Below are 12,849 nucleotides of genomic sequence, written 5' to 3'. Positions count from 1 at the left end.
GGTGGACGTCGACTGAATGAAGTGCGCATGCGCTCTTGAAGGCAAGCTCAACTTTTTTTCCCCAAATTCAGAGCTGCGACCGCTCTTGGTCTGGCAACGCTAAAATGCTCCGTCGTCTGCTCTTGTAACAATCGCCACGGCGTTTTGATACAGTAAGGAATATTGAAAAATGTTATCATAGTAATTATCAGCCGAATCGTAACAGCGCACACTTTCCTAAGCTCTGAACAAACCAAATTTTCGCTTTTATTTGCTCTGTGCGCAGTACGCTTTTGTTACTTCAGACAAGCAACAGGTGATCACCGGAAACAATTTTATTTCATTGTCTACGATTGCTATCACGGTAAGAAGGAGTTCTAATTGGTTCTTTGGTAATCTTTGAGTAAAGGCTCACGTGAGAAACGGCTTTGTTGCGTCTGAAACAAGTAATAAAACATTCTGCGATCTACAGGATGCTAGCCCAGTCTTGGGAAAGGATGACTTATGCCCGGCAACATTTGTGCTTTGGCGTCACAATTAAAAATGGTGGCAGCGGTAAACTAACGCAGGCGGCACAGTTAGAGAAGTCGGTGTATTATTCAGGCGCCCAGACGCCGGCAGGACAACATGTGTGCAAATCGGAGTTGCAACTAAGTGGTTAAGGTCCTCAAAGAAATGCTGGTGTGTCGTGACGATTTTAAAGGGGACCCTATTTGACACCTTTGCGACGTTCCTGCCTGTGCTGATGCGCTGGACAGCATCCCCATAAAACTGGCCGTGGCCTACTTTGCACGGAACCGTGTCGCAGTTCCATAGAACATTCATGCCTAAATAGCATATTGCAAAAGCGAGCGTCACCAAAAATTTATATGCCTATACATTCCCAGGGTAAACTTTATGCTGGATTGGGCCATTCTAGTCGGTGCACCTATCACGTAGGTCACGTGATAGAGGTCTCCGCACCCGACGGTGTCAACAAGTTGGCGAGCCGGGCTACTTGGTTAAGATTCATATTCGGACAGACCGAGAAGCGCATGGGCGTAGGCAGTAGTTGTTTCCGGGGGGGGGGGGGGGATGCACCTCTTTGATCAGTAGTGGGGGCCGGGCAGGCGGATGTGGTCGAGTGTCATTTTCTGCTCTGTACGCTATGGCGAAAAAAAATTTCGGGTGGGGGGGGGCACGGGCCCGGTGTGCCCCCTCCCCCCCTGGCCACGCCACTGGAGAAGCGTACCGGCACACAGACGAGGTGTTACAAAGGCGGGCATGACAGCGCACTTTTTTTTCTTCCTGTCTGCTCCTCTATCCTTTTGTCTGTGTGCTTTTAGGTCTGTTCAAAAAGACATTTAACTGCTGAGGGCAAAACACTGTGGGGAATTTGGTGTTAGCTCACCATTCCATTAACTGAGCTTCACTTTTTGCACACATTCCAGTCAACGGCCCACCTAAATAGCACTTTCCTTTCTTTCGCAAAAATTGTGCGAACTGATGCTGTGTGTGCAAGGCATGTGCTAGCACGTTTCACATATGGCACTCCCTTTTTCTTAACGCTGTTTCCACAAGTGCTAACTTAATTTGATTGAGGCATTTTTTTTACTTTCAGTAGTTGTATCTTGGTGTAAGCTGCTTTTGTTCAAACAAAGTTAAAGGGGCAAAGACCTGCGTCAGAGTGTTGTGACCTTGAGCACATGTCACGAAATGCCTTTCTTCACTTCTGGTGCGATTCCGGTGTGAATTGGTGTTGCTACTGTGTAATTTTAGCACACTATAGAGCGTGCCGCCAGCATGTGGCAGCACCCAGTGGCAATAAGCACATCTGATCCAAATGCCGCTCTTGATTTATGTCACCTATCAGCCAATAGCAATATTCTGCTCTACAACGAAATGGAGCTGGTGCTGGCAGCTTCAAAGAAAGTGAGCACAGGCCTCTGTATAGAGAGAGGGCTCTTGAGAAAGTGGCAACATCCCGCTCTGCTTGTAAATTCTACATATCGTGTACAACTGCAAAATTTGGCTGAGCTGTTCATAGCAGTGTTTGCTGTTCGTAGAATCTGTTTTTTCACCAAGTCCGAGGGGAGGCTCAGGAACCCTTTAATGTACTGCTGTAAGGAAAACAAGAAGTAGCCCAATTTCAAGTTTCTCTGAAACTTTTAAATGTTCTCATTCTGGCAATGTTGGTCATAATGCTTATTGGTGGATTACCAGTTTGATACTGTTGTCTTATGGGGTGTCTCCAAGTTAAGCATATGTGCAGGAATACTCGTGTACATTGCCGTTTGTGGAAATTAAAAACTGGTTGCAGATCCAGCGTGTTCTTTTAGAATCTACTAAGTGAAGCTTCGTTCTGCAGCATATTGGTGTTTTTATTGCTCAGCGTGATGCTTCTTTTGCTCCAGTTTCTGTCTCTCTGTCAGATTTTGTTTAGGTCTCTTGTTGCCAAAGGCTGTAATGCAACATTGGACGGAACTATTGTTATAAGGGTTTAAATAGGCAAGCTGGCTTTCTGTGCCATTTGCTTCAGGTGCTTGGCTTCCCTATGGAAGCATACATGAGAGCACCCATGTTCCTGCTCACACCCAGGCAGGCAGCAGAAAGCATGTGCAGTGCAAGGCCACCTTCTCCAGTGCTCTCTCTCCCATCTAGGCATGGTGCTCCTCCTTCATGGTCCCTCCCCCTCTCTACCAGTAGCCAATGCCCTGTCTGCACCAGTACAGTCGCGCCCAATATGAGTTGCAACATGATGTGCGTGCTAAAAGCGGCGCCAACACTGCACGGTGACGCTGACATATAATAAAATCAGTGACGTAAGCATTGCTTCTGCTACTGGTACTTCCAAAACTAATTTCACATTTGTCAATGCTACAGTGTAAACTTGGGGCCCCTTCAACCATAGCCACAGTGTTGCAACTTATGTTGAGTGCAACTGTACAAGCCAGCTTCAGTCTACCTTCCTTTGCTGCTGGTGGAGAAGTGTACACTGAGACCGTTCTCCATGACTAGCTATTGTGCTTATTCCTCGGAACAGTCGGAAATCGATCCATGAACTATTCGACAAGCAGACAACAGTAGCCATGCTCAAGAAAACTAGGGGAGGTTTGCAGAGAAAGGTTTGCTTGAGAAAAACACAGATGGTCAAAAATAATGTGGGATCTTCCACCGCATTATCTCCTTTAGAGTCTGGAACATTAATCTCTGTTATTGACTTATCTACGCAAAGATTAGCAGAGGACAGCCATGTAGTACTGTGATGCTTGGACGTATCGGTGCTTATCTCTCCAGCAGGACAATATGTAAAGGTACTCCAACACTGATGCATATACCGTAGAAAGTCGCAATGCATTTTGCATAGAGCTGTATTATGTGCATCATTTAAATATTATGGTATCGCTATTTGATACATGTAACTTTCGTGGTGTTGGCACTTAGCGTAACTGAGTACATTGGTAGCTTGTTTTAAATGTTCTGTGGCACTGGCATTCACAATCTATTTTCCTGTCGGTTTTCTTTTGCAACAATTGAATGCACAGTGTTAAAAAATTATTCAGTATGAAACTTTCATTTTACTAATTGCGTAATGACCACAGTACATGCTTTGCACTTAAATATCACTAATCTGTTTTTACCTCTGTGGGGTATGGGGTAATTTAGTACGTATGAACTGCAGGTCTGAATTAAACATTAGTTGCCTTTTGGTTAAATAGACAAAATGCAGCACAGTGAACCAGTGTTGTGTCACAGAAAACTCAAGTGGTGTGGCAAATATATTTCGATATTGTTAGGCATCCTTTTTTTGCAAAAACCTTGGAAACAACCACAAGTAAATTGGAATAAATATTCGCTATGTCATATATACATTATATGACAGCTTGTCGATGTGGAAGGTTTTATAATGGGGTGCCGATTAAATTCCAACCTTTGGGTAGGAGGAAAAGAGCCAGAGTTACGAAATACATGTTATTACAGTTACTGAACACACTTACCATCTAGATGGACGTAGCTGGAAAGGCATAGTTTACAGCCTTTCTGTGCAGTTTAAATAAACAGCCATTTTGTTGGGCAATGTATAATTTCTCGGCAGCTTGTCTTGACATCAGAAATGTACTGAAAACACTCCTTCAGGGGTTCCTTCAAGTTCGAGAACAGGTAACAGCTGACGGGGCAGGTCAGCTGAGCAGGGCAGATGGTGAAATAATTGGAAACCCAGGATGTTTAATTTGGGAGCCACATTGCTAGATGAGTGCAGTGGTTCGTTGTCATTAAAGAAAGAAAAGCATTCGTATGGTTTACTTTCCGCATTGTTTCATTTCAATCCATGATCAGCTGGTCCGGGTAGCTGGTAGGTTGTCCATAGCTGAAAATATTGCATAGTGATACTAGAGCTCTGACATACATAGTCCACCAACATAGAAATAGTGTCTGTCCCGCAAAATTGACCCATACTTTTTCGGCCGATTTCTTCGTGCTGAACATCTTATGTCATGGGGAACCACTTCAGCGTCACTTCATTAACTGTTTCTTGATTTTAGAATGACAGACGTGGAACCAGGTTTCACCCTCAATCGCTAACATAGGCAAAACTAGATTTTACTTCTACTCGTTCCTTCTACCAACCACTGTTCAAACATTTTGGCACCCACTTTGCAGGAAAAGCTTGTGCATGTCTTGGGCAGGGAAGATAACAAACCCAACATGCTTCCGCGAGATCTTTGATATCTAGGCTATATTTTTTTCGAGATACTATTCAGTTAGTTCTTAATAATCAGCTCACCAACATGATGTTGTGAAATAGGGCATCGAATGTTGGTCATAGAGCATTGCAAGGTGGAGGGTGCTCGTGGGACAGCTCATCTTCAGTGATGAAATGCCCTGTCCTGAAATGAAATATCCAGGTTCTTAAGGGGCGCTGTAGGGAGTACGTGCTCTTCCTTGTGTTTGTGACATCTTAGCTTGAATGTGCTTTTTCCCACAGGAACAAAATCTTAATTATGGCTCCTAACTGCAACGACATGAAACTTGTTCAGCTTCCATCACAGTTTCACCTGGAAGAAAAATTGGCCAGCAGTTGCAAACATTTTATCTTTGCACTGTGACATGATAAGATATTTCACTTTCACGAGCCCTTACACTCATTTTTACATTTCATTTGGAAGGGGCAAAGCCAGGAACTTGTCAGCACCCCCTTGTAAGGGTACTAAAAGCTAGATGGAATGACATAAAACAAGCACTAAACCTTATTAAGTTTGGATCAAGTTATACATCGCTGTTCTGAAATGAAAGATTGCACCATTGTATCGCGTATGGCCTTAAGTAGTACAGTTGAATGCAGCAAGGCAGATGGATTTGAAGATAAGAGTGCGCTTGAAAAGGCCTCTGAAGCTGCAGTGGTTATAATTGATCGAATGTGCAAGAGGGCCTGGAAAGTTTGAGTGTGGTTGCACATTTGCTGGAGGAGATTTTGTAAAACGGGTTTAGACAGGCTATAGTTTTGCTTCTAAGCAAGGGAAGGACAAGAACGATTTAGGGTGAGAATTCTAGCTGTGATATCCTTTGTCAGTAAAATGAGTAGCATGGTTCTTGAAGGAGCCGAGAGATCAGGCATTACTGGTGTGTGGATCATTTACGGGACGTGTATTCGATTTCTGGTCAAAACAAATGAAGGATAAGCAAGTTTACAAGTGAAAGACTGCTGTAAGGGCTGCATCTGAGATAAAGCGTATGGCACGGCTCCACTGTAACTTTATCTAGTATGTGAGCTGGCCAGGTCTGTGAAATACTTTCAGAGCTATGTAGTAGGAGTGATGTGATTGTTATCTAGGGAGTTAGTGTAGATTGAAATTAATTGTTTTGAAAAAAAAAGAAAGGTGTGGTTTTTGAAATTGCTGCAGGTAGTGCCAGCAAACATGATCAGCTTTAAAGAAAGGGTTCAACAATCTAACAACTGTAGTATTTTTTTTTCCTTAACCAGACCAAGCATAAACTTCAAGCCATGCCCTTTGAAACATTCAAAGGTTGTTAAAAGGGTATTGTGACTCGGCCCTAAGATCAGCTGTAAAAAAGTCTTGCGCACGTGGTACTGAGCACAGCTTCACAGCACAGATTGAAAGGCTTGAAAATGCCAGTTACCCTACACGCATGCTAGCTACTTGTACTTAGATGCTAACGAAATGGATCAAAAATTAGGATCATGTGAATGAATGAAGCAATAGGGAAAGTTAGAATTGTTCACAGTTCTACGATTCGCACATAAAACTTTCACATTGCTTGAGCAATATTCGTAATAGATATGCTGTTAAATTAGTGTTCTCTGCTCCAGAAAATCCAGAATTTGCCCACTCGTTAAGAAGAAAACAGAGGAAAATGGCAATGAAAGAGGTGGCTGTGAAATTAATCATGTGTTATCGTTTGTACTTTGCAAGTGCAGTATTGTCTATCAGATACCACTTACATGTGGGAAGTCGTAGATGGGACAATGCAGAAGCTGCATTAACATGTGTTTAAAGAGAGCACATGCATCGCATTTTGTGTTGCATTGTAAGTTGTGTGGCCGCTCAACCATTTTTCTTGATACGTAGGCTCTGTCAAGACACAGATGCCAGATAACTAGAGAGGTGATTGAGGCCTTTCTCATCAGCTGCATGGGAGACGTATCTGCCGGTCAAGCGTCGTCTCGAACTGACAAAGAGTTTGCCTATTTAAGGGATATGCAATGTTGCTTGTTAACTTTTTATCACTTCTGCGTGATTTTGATGTATTTTGCTTCTCTTACCTTCACTTACCCAATTTTTCAAATTAAATATTCAGTTGCAAGTCAGTGCTCATCCTTGTGCCTTCTTTATCCACTGTCTTTGTTGTTTCGTGCTGCATTAAACATGTTACTGCACCAACCTGCTCAACTGACGATCCTATATTGCAAGTCATCGAAGGGTACATCAAAGAAAATTATTGTAGCTTTCTTGAAAGAGTGGCAACGCATCTTCTCGGCTACTTTTTATTGACCCGAGATTGTCTGGCTGCCAGACATTTAACAACATCAAAAAGGCTCTTACTTTTGTTCTTCATAGCATGAATAGGTCTGTGATACCAAGGCTTTGACGTGGTAGTGCAAAAAGAAATAAGTATATGCAAATATGCAGGGCGCTGTCATTTATCTTTAACATGCACCAGTTTTCATTTACTTTGCGATGACAAAATGTTTGAAATAATGGCTTGCAAGAAGTTTGTAAGCCGTGATTGATGACATAGTAATCTGGTGTATTATAGTTAAATAACACTTTTTCATGAAAATGAATTCAAGCATGCATGAAGTAAATAAATTCAGTAAATCTTCACTCATTAAGTCCAGCATGAATGGCATTGCGAGGAGATGTGGTTTGACCAAAGTCTAATATATGTACTAACAATGTAGATTGGTGAACTGCAGTTGCATGGAGGAAATTTAGAGTGAGCATATATGTTCTGGTTAGGAAGGAAAAAATATTGATGCGCACACACATAAAAGCACGGACTCAGGAGACTCGGACGAGCGCTCGTTGAGTCTCCTGAGTCCGTGTTTTTATGTGTGTGCGCATCAAAATTTTTTCCTTCCAAATATGAACCAACTAGCCCAGCAGCAAGTTTTATTGAATATTCTGGTTATTGGCTTATCGCAAAGACACTACTTCAGTATTGTGTCATAAGTAGTAATATAGCTTGAATATCTACACCTTGTCTACATTAATTTGAGAAAAAAGCTGTTTGGCCAAACAAGCTCAAACGACCTTCTGGAAAGGCAAGTTTGACAAGAATAATTATGTAAAAAGAAAGCAGAAAGGTGGACTTCTGCGCGTGAAAGCTTTTTCAACTACACGTTTTCTTCGAAATGTGCAAACTTAACTTCGCTGAACTGCCTCATCAGTGCATATTCAGTTTGCAACGAATCAGTGGTTACGCCCGTATTTCTTTAGTATGTTTCCATGACCTACCTACTCCTCTGATTTAGCTGCGCCGCGATCGCTTCGGAAGGTTAACCATATTAAAAATTTGAGCGCGGTAAATTCAATTTTCGGCATCATCACAACCGCGCTCGATTGACTCAAGCTGATCGAAATTGATCAGAACGGATTTGGGGATTGTATGGGTAGCACGCGATGCAGCTCACGGAGTTTAATCACCCGTATTATTCTTTTATCAGACGAAACCATTGGCAAAATACTTTGGACGAGACAGCCAGCACACGCATGCAGGAGCAAAAGGAAACGAAATTCACGTTTATTCGAGAGAACTTGTGTATCGCCCGCGCCAGTGGCTGCGCCTTTTTATGCAGCCTTTGACATGTCGGGTTCATAGAGTCGGGTTGACTTGATCGTTGGGCTACGGTCCCTAGAATAATTGGGCTAAGTTGGTCGTGATCCCGGTGACCCGCACAAAACGCCACCGTTTGCGCGAAGCCGGTCTCGGAGGCTGCAAAACTAGCATCACTGAGCTTATGGCATGTTCGGCTGAGCCGCACTGGCACCGTGGCGGTGGGGGAAGGGAAGTTACGTCAAACACCGCCCGAGTTTCAGGCCCCGCTACGGCCCAGACGAACGTGTGAGCCAGGGAACTCGAATCTGCGACAGCAGCGCCGTCTGCGAGACGCGCACAGCAGTCGAAATTCAGCAGACGACATTTTGCAACGGCGGATTTGCACTGGAATTGAGAGCGCGAACGACGAAAAACCAGACGATTAGAGACGCTTGCGAGACGCTGTGCGTCCAGCGTGAACTCGCCTGCTCTACACGCGCTTTTGCTGCGTCAGTTTTGCACAAACTCGACGAAGGTTGGTAGTTTCTGCATCGTCTTTGCTCTCCGGTGAAATCCCGACAGCAAAAGTGGCCTTGTGTGAGCAGGGCCGGACGATTTACAGCGCACGCATGTTTTACCTCCAGTCAGGCCGTGTTCTGCTGCAGCGATGGAACGTCGCAGCGTCGTCTGCCAGCGCGCGCTGAACGATGAAATTGCACCACGCTCCACCGTCGATCTCCGCGGTGGCGCGGTGGCGTGCACTCGTGTCGTGGCCGGCCCAGCCGAACATGCGGCACCGCACGCGTGGTGCCCAGACGAACGTACACCGCACGAGTGCGCAGAATACGCCACGAGTGCCGCCAGCCGAAGATGCCATTAGAAACTGAGTCCGCATAAGTACGCTAGATGGCGCCACGGTACCAACGTGGTAGAAAAAAACGAGTCGAAAACTTGGAAACTGACTACGAAGTGTGTACCGATGATATACTAATAAAATGCAGTGGATATTTACTAACGCAGCGCATACATATTATTCCTTTTACATTCATTTCACAGAAACTCAGGCGACTTTTCTAGACTTTTCATCGGACCCAGAAAATTCCGCGTGGCACTCAAGTGTGAGACCACAGAGCCATTTTTCTTTTTCATTTACTGCCTTGATTCAATCCAAACAGATACATAAGACACCGACATACCAGCCAATCATAGGCTGTCAAAAGAAGCAATCAAAACTCGGGCACGTGCATCAGCCTTTTCCATCCTGGGATCCTGTCAGGGGTGGAGGGGGGAGCAAACTGCCATGATTTTCTTGTAACCGTCTGTCACTTATGTTCGTCATACAGAAATGTCTCGTCATACCAATTTTGTATATATTTTATTTATTTTATTTACAGCATACTGCGGTCACGAAGGCCCATGCAGGTGGGAAACTATACAGTTGCAAATTTGCAAGCACAAATCGAGCCGTAAGGCACACAATTAGCTCACAGTCGAGGGAAACAAAGCAAACGTGTCGGCATATCTAGAAGTATTACAAGAAACCAGCGCAGCCTGTCAAGTTAACGAAAATAATACGGTGGGTACAGCCGCGAGCACCCCAAGGCCACGTCGTGTAAATCATGCTGTACATGACATGCGTGTCATGATTTGCACATTACGATTTGTCGCTTAAGTTGTCACGCCATACCAATTGTGGTATATATGAAGTTGTTAACGAAGCGGCCGCAAGAGCACCAAGACTATGGCAAGTAAATCATGCCGTTCATGACCCAGACAACACGAAAAGTCCTTCTTATGGGTGTCCCGTAAACTTCAGCGAACGGATGTCCATTAAACATCCCAGAAGAGGACATGCATGGTGGATGCTTGCATGCCTCACATCAACACAGGCGTTTTTAATCTACTTACTCATATTAGCACACATATATGCATGTTGTCTTCATGAATTAATAATGTACATTTTCAGCGATCATTGTTTAAAATCGCACCAATACATATATGGAACTTGCGCAACCCTTCACAAATAATTAACATGTATAAATAAACAGGCGAAAACACATAACGGCTCTTGTTTGCTGAAGTTTTGCATACTAATTATTCTTTCGTGCAGGCCTAATTAATTAAAGCACGTCCAACTTGAGCAACGACATAGTATATTACGTGGTGTGCTGATGTGCTGCGCGTTGCTGGTTTATTCGGAAGCACATATATGCATGCGATCAATTCCTTGCTCACTAAACTGTTTCAACGTACTTAGACCGGATGGCACATGAAAAAGTCCAATATAGTTAAACATTAATGGGGATTGTAACCGTCATGTAAAACTAACCTTCCTGTGTGCTCCGTTCGAGAAGCGGCGAGCAGTTTTCGGTTTCAGTTCTTTGAATGTATCGCTTTACATGTACACTGCTCTTAAATGGGAAGGCGAAAAATTATGAAAACAACGGCTTTGTAATTCGTATTTGAAGTGCGCTGTAGTTTCTTAACTTTTTTCTTTTATTTTATGCTCATTATATGTACGACAGCATTACGACAATGCGGCTGTGCTGCAGTCTGTTTCTATAGTTTCCGCATTTGAAACGTGTTCTCTGCGTGGGTGCGGTTACAACAGTTACAATTCGCGCGCACTCTGAAATTTGGGTTCGCGGAGCTGGTTGTAATCGAAGGTAAGTGTTGTTTTCCTACTGTTTTTTGATCTGTCAATCGTGAAGATATACGTGTGTTGGCCTTGTTTTTTTATTTTTAGAGCTTGCATATGCTTGGCGGGAAGCGCGCGCCATGGAAAGCGAATACGAGAGTAAGTTATCGTTGCATTTATCATTCTTCTACGTTTGTTGTGTTCATCTGCCTTTTGTAATGTGCAGTGCGATGCTATACTCTAGACGTCACCCGCTTAAACAGCACGACACAAGTGAGTTTACCGGTTACCACGTGGTTCACCAAGTGGGTTTACCGGTTTACCACGCTGGCTTCCATGTCGAGATCGACTGCTGATCAGTCACGCCGTGCAGGCCGATGTCCCTTGTGCGCAATATTGGTAGCTGCTGGCGAATGTTTAACGCGGAGGAGAATCTTTCACGTGTCGCTTTTACTCCAATCAGCCAGAAGTTCCCGAACCACCTCTGAACCGTTCGCTCGGCCAAGTTGCGAGTGCCGGCATTTATGGAAGCGTGCAGCCAGAAGTGTCCGAACCACCTTTGAACCGTTCGCTCGGCCAAGTTGCCAGTGCCGGCATTTATGGCGGCATGCTGGAATCTTGCGACTAGGAGTACCATACTGGTGACAAAATGTACAGCGTTCCCGTGGAACCCGATAACGTGCCCGACGGGTGCTACAGATGCCTTACCAGCAGGACACTGCAACGGATTCTAACTCAAGTATATTGAAAGAACTGCATGGATATCGCATCGCTGAGAGAAGACCTGTGACAATGGAGCTTAGAGTCAATGTGCCTCACGATGCCGTCACAAATCTGTTAAAGGTTCTTCGCTCGCATTCTTGCATGTGAGCTACCAAGTAGCGCCAGGGTGCTTTTGTCCAACCAAGAGTGCCAAATGTCACACTACTGCTGGATCTGGAATTATTGTCATTTTGGTTTGCGTGAAGGGCTTCATTCTGCTCAGACATGTTTACCATGTGCCCAGGGCCCGTACCCAGGAATTTTTTTCGGGGGGGGGTTTGCGGTAGAACGGCTGCCATTTTTTAAGATTTATACTGGCTTTTTTGTGAATAAATCAAGTACATCGCTTACTTGTAATAATTCGATGGTACTTTTCAATTATTGTTACCCAAATAAAGAAATTGGTATGTCAACCTCAATTCTGGTTAAAGCAAGAAATAAGTTTGGACAATAGCACCACCAAAGCCGGGACACCGCGACCAACGGCTCCTGATGAAGTAACACAATGTAACCACGGTACAAAAACGGTATGTATGCGTTACAAGCTGCCACTCTAGCGTCGCCAGCGCGAAGTCGGCGACGGGAATGGGCAGCAGGTTAGGTTCGTTCCGTACGTAAGCAGAGACAGTGAAAGATCAGAGACGTGTGTGGGGAAAAACAAAACTCTAGTGATATTGCAGCACGAGGAATCTAGTACAACACTTAATACCAACTAACAAATACATATAAATCAATAAATCAGCTTACAAGAGAGAAGTTTACAAACTACACAAAACTAACCAACAATAAAACTACAGATGAGAAAGTCCGAAGGTATAAGCAGGTGAAGGATACCTGTGATGACCGGCAGCTTCGAGTCCACGACGATCGTATGCAAGAAGTCAGAGAGAGTTCTGGCACAACTGCGATGTCGGCGGTGTTGCAGCGCTGGTGTTTCCGGTAGGCTAGTGCTTGAAGCCGATCTCGGGCAGGTTGAACTTACTCGAGATTCCAGTACCGATGCTACGTTACAGACTTTAATTTCGCGTCACAACTAGACGAATGGCTAAGTTTAGGTGGCCAGCCGATACGGAGCCACAACCACTTAAGGGATACTTGTTGATCTCCTTCTACACCATGTTGGTCGCAACTAGACTGCTTAGCAAGGCGAAATCCTGCGCTTAAATCGACCTCCGTGTCCCCTCATGTCTCGTCCTGGGGGACATGGTCCC

This window comes from Rhipicephalus sanguineus, chromosome 2 (genome assembly GCF_013339695.2).
Source record: "Rhipicephalus sanguineus isolate Rsan-2018 chromosome 2, BIME_Rsan_1.4, whole genome shotgun sequence".
Lineage (NCBI taxonomy): Eukaryota > Metazoa > Arthropoda > Arachnida > Ixodida > Ixodidae > Rhipicephalus > Rhipicephalus sanguineus.
Note: the sequence above shows the minus strand (reverse complement) of the source record.